General features: G+C 41.4%; 1 long non-coding RNA gene across 1 annotated transcript; it reads left to right on the plus strand.

Moving 5' to 3' along the window:
* Positions 1-1,750: 1,750 nt before the first annotated feature.
* Positions 1,751-4,247, plus strand: LOC122538270. The gene is made up of 5 exons (XR_006308820.1): positions 1,751-1,826; positions 2,245-2,376; positions 2,433-2,854; positions 2,934-3,999; positions 4,126-4,247. It is a non-coding gene; the product is annotated as an uncharacterized LOC122538270 (long non-coding RNA).
* Positions 4,248-5,006: the final 759 nt, after the last annotated feature.

Genomic DNA, 5,006 nt, shown 5'->3' on the forward strand with positions numbered 1-5,006 from the left:
CGACTCATCGTGTCGTTATATACGCGCCGGTTATTACCTGCAGCTTCGCCGCTGCAAACCCATTACGACTGCCGTAGCATTCTTCGTGTCTATGCCTACCTCGTCTCCCCACTTCTCCACAGCCGACAGCCCATCTCATTCTTTTCCACCTTTCCCCTCTAGTTAATTAACATTTTTGCCCGTGCATTTTTCGCCGGGTTATTCCCTTTCATCGAAAAGAAATTTTCCGGTCGTGCGTTCGCGCAATCGACGTTATTAGGAATCGAGGAGATATTTACGTACGCTTCGGTGTGTAAACTACACAAGTGTATGGAAACGTTCGTTCGTTGTAATAACGACGGAATTGCCGTTTTTAAGGAATGTTCTTATACAAAGATTCAGAAGAAAGGAAAAAAGCAGTAAGTATAATTGTAACTTCTACGCACAGTTTTTTTTTAGGTTAGTTTTCAAAACTTTACCTTTAACGTGACCACCTCTTGCGCTACAATGACGTGCCACGCGCGTTGAGAATGCACATTCACATTTTAAGTATATTTAAGTATAGGCAAAACAAATAATAAATTTATCACTTCTTAACTTCTACCCAGTGATACCATACCGACGAATTCAAAAGAAAAAGAAAATGACGAATTGTATGTATACGTTTTGGTCACTCGTTATGGTCTGCAATTAATTGCCAACGCAAGTGGTTAAATTTTCTATAAAATTCGCAGTATAGTCACGACAATAATGCCCCATTTTTTTTTTTTTCTAGTAATAACGGAGTTTCAAACGTACACAGTGCACAAAATATTTTGTACGACAAATTGATCGAGTACTTTGCCAACGATTGAAAATCACTTTAGCAGAGTTTTACCATATCGTCGCGTCATCTGTGATTACTGTTGTAACATCATCGTGAGATTTCGTTCGAAGGTTATGTCGGGGTGATCGATCGTTCGATCGAGGTTTATTGATTTCTTATTTAGAATTGAGGTTGTGAAAAGAAGAGGATATCGATTCGTCGTCTTAGCCTATCCGATTGGTTTTAGATCGGCGCAACGTTGACAGAGAGTATCGTTCGAGATTTGTGTCGATGATCGATTGATCCTCGATTTGGAACGCGATAGACAAACACCATGTGGAACAAGTTCGAAGAAGTTTTCACCGTTCTGTACGCGATGGTATATCTAGTTGAATCTGGGAAAGCCAACGGGGCGAAAGCGTTGAATGGTCGGAAGGCTCGACGAAATCTGTCGCAATCGATCAGAGATAGGATTGAACGTGGCCCGTCGCGATTTCGTTGCACTCCAACGAGCCCGAAATTCTCCCGTCGGCGTGACGACGGCTCGACGTTAAGTTTCACCCCAGGAAATTTGGCGCCTTTTCTCGTCGTATTGACGATAATTGGATCCGATGGGCTGAAAAATTGTTTTCATTCGTCGATCGAAAAGAAGTTCTCACTTGTCGTAAACTGTATAAATATACAACATTATTACGAATTATAAGAACTTCGAAATCAATTTGTGTAAATCGTATCCATTCGAATGGGATTTCAGTTTGGCTAATTAACTGAAGTTGATTGAATCTACTAGCCAAAACAATCAAGAAACATCCAAGTACTAAATTAACCAAAATATCACTAGTCTTTAATTAAAAACTATTTCTATAGTAGCAAGTAACTTACTGGCATTGAATTAATGACGCAACATTTTCATACATTAAATATTTGTAAAAGAAACCGCTTGAAAACTAAATTCAACAATTTTCTTGCAGATGTAACTACGATTTATACCAGACGTGTGGAATTGCATGCAGCTAAGAGATGCACACTTGCAGGCGCACACGTACGTATATGTACGCGCATATATACCTCGACGTCGTCTTTCGAGAGACTTTCACTTGCCCTCCGGTTCGGTGTATCGGCGTGCAGAGTTTACAGCCACGTGAGACGGCGTTAAAGATCTTCTTCCTCCTCCCCCCTTCCATTTTTTTTTTTCTCGAGCTTGATCCGCTTCTTCCTCGAGATATATCGTGGTGAATCGAGCTCATATACAAACCACGGTTCGTCGCTTTTCCACGTACACTCCATAAAAATTTCCTCCGTCCTGAATAGATTCGTTTCTCCTCCTTTCGGTAACACGTTCGTTAATTGACGACGCAGTATCGCAGTGGCGCCTAAGAGAAACGCGTAACTTGTTATTCCTCAATTAGCAATTATTAGCACTCGTGCAATCACATTCACTTAAATTTTGTTACTTGCAGACTTTGTTTCTGAAGAGAAGAGAATGAATATAGACACAATGGACTGACATCAAAATTCAACAATACGTTCTTACGTTAGTTTCATCTTCAATCTCGACTTCTTTTTTTTAACAAGCAAAACAATGTTGAGAAGTAGGTATTTAATATATTCAATTTAAATAGATTTGAATATACAACTCTTTTTATAGTTTTGTTGAAGAAACTTCCGACGAACAGAGAAGAACGTACCGATGGAAAATGAACTGAAGAAGCAGCCCAAGGTTAAATGTCGATTCCAGTGTCATACTACCGTTAAGGTTAGATTATCGGTAATAACGGTAGAAAGAAGAGGCTGAATCTTTATATTGGGCTCAATCGGACAAAGCTTGACTAAAAATCTCGCCGAAAACATCAGCGACCGCTTCCGGCCGGTTCCAGGTTCTCTTTCCAGGTGCGCTGCGACGTTGCACCTCAGTGCACCGGGTCAAACGAGAGCGTTCGGTGAAGGAAGAGGACAGCTCTCGCGAGGGGAGGATGCGCGGAGAGGCGGTTCCGGCGAAAAAAATTAATTGGGCGGATGTAATCCGATCGATTCCCACGATTCGACTATGCGCCGCCTTTTATACACGATGTACGTACGAATCGATCCGGTCCATTATCGTCGATAACCGGTGCACCGTTCGCTATATGCTTCTGTCGGTTCTTTTCAGAAACGGCCGATTACTCCTTTTCGATGGTCGACGGACGTCCGCGCCTCGCAGGATTTTGTGTTTCGTACACGGCTGGAATTAGGGAGCGGTTACAGGTTACAGACACTGTGTATCATCTCTTTTCGCTCTCGTTTCTTTTCCCGGCCGGTAATGGATTATAATAACGGTGTGTGCTCTCTTGTTTCCTGCGAAATACACGCTCGTACCATTTCCAAAATCTTCCCTCCCGTCTGTTTGAAAATTTCTTTAACATTTGTAACGGAACATGACTCTCGTAACAGAATATTCTTTCTTAATCGCACTGTATATAATTCATTACGCGTTGGTTCCACTGTTCACCCTGTTGAAATTTAAACGATAAGTTTTTCTACGTTGTCAGATTGATCTTCGCGGTTCTTTTTCGAGCGACATTTTTCACGAGCGGAAATTCGTTCGAATTACCCGACAGAAGCTAAATGAACGCCTATACACGTAAATCGTCTATCGCTTTCCCATTTCTAAACCCGCCGATGCGGGCATCGATTCGACCCTAATAACCGGAATAATTCCAGCCACCTCGTGAAAGCGACCGCTTAATGCACCTATTTATCGGGCTGATTCTTTTTCTCTCTCTTTTTTTTTTTTTTACTAATCAAAAACCAGCTGATCCAACACGAATCATTTGCATCGTGTTAAAAATGTAAACGTAATTGTGTGCACGTGGTTAATTAATTAATACGGTATCGTCCAAGTATCATACACTGTGGATAATTAGAGACGCATGTTTCTTTGTCGCGCAATAAATACTGATCCGTCGGCACGTCCCGACAGGGATACTCACATGGCGCCAATACGAGCTTCGCGAGCTTAATTATAGTCACCCGATTAGAATGCACCGGCAGAAGAACCGTGGTCGTTCGAGGTACAAGTGCAATCTTTCCTTTTGCGTTCGTGTCTCTGGCTGCGATTCTAATTGTAAGTGTGATTTCTCAGTTTTTGCAGCGTCGTTGATGAAATAAGAATCGCATCGGGATCGACACAGAGCAATATAAGTGACATTGATCTTTACGTAGAAAATTGAAACCACGTACGTATCAATATACTGTATTTAGTTAAATTCTAACATTTTTCTGTCATTCTGATCATGTAAATTTTTTTATTCGACACTTTGTTTTGTCAAATATCTTCGCTCAGTTTTCTTATTCTTTTGCAGACATTTAGGAAGAACGACATCTAAACATTTTCGATTTGAACTTCAGGCAATTCTCAAATGGACCACTTGAGGACCGCAAAAATTTTACAAACATATTTACAAGTACTGCGATTATATTTTTATTAACATAGCTATATTTATTTTATAATTGTACAGTTATTTTATCTTTCTGAACTCAAATAATAAAAGTAAAAATTCTATTAAATATTTATGTACAACTTGTGCTTTTTTCAGGAAAATTTTCCAACTGACAAGTTGTCCAATTCCGGCAAACGTAACGTTCTTTCAACAGCCCGGACGATTCTATCCTCCACTCACTCCGTTCCATTCCGTTCGATTCATTCTGACATTTGGAGCTCCCCTGCTTTATACACACCTTCGCACGCAGGTATGCAGAAGTATGCCTCCTCCTACACCTTCTCTGTAAGCTGCATGCCCTCCTCTTTCGTGTCGTACGTTTAAGTGATCGAACCTTAACGGTCTACCGGCGCCGCGGCCGGCTTTACCTAGATTCTAAGCGTACGTACAAGTACACTTGGAACAGCGCCGACAGAGAACGACGATGAGAGAGCGACGGAAAGGGGAAGAGGATACTACCGGCAAGGGTCAACTCTTCGGGACCTCCGACGCTCACTTCTTTTCGTCGGCAGGATGTGCGCGCACGCGGTTGATATCCTTTGACCTTACCGGTACTTAAACGCGAGAATTCCGATTCGATTTTGTCGCGCGTTTTCGTACCGTTTCGCGCCACTTTATGAATTTCCTTTCTTTTCTGTCCATTATTCAGTAGATGGAAATTATTATTAAAATTATTGCAAATACATAAAGTTCTATCCAGAATCAGCCTAATTTTGATCTCTGACTCGAGGTGCAAGCACGTA

Source organism: Frieseomelitta varia, unplaced genomic scaffold (genome assembly GCF_011392965.1).
Source record: "Frieseomelitta varia isolate USP_RPSP 00005682 unplaced genomic scaffold, Fvar_1.2 scaffold_977, whole genome shotgun sequence".
Taxonomy (NCBI): Eukaryota; Metazoa; Arthropoda; class Insecta; order Hymenoptera; family Apidae; genus Frieseomelitta; species Frieseomelitta varia.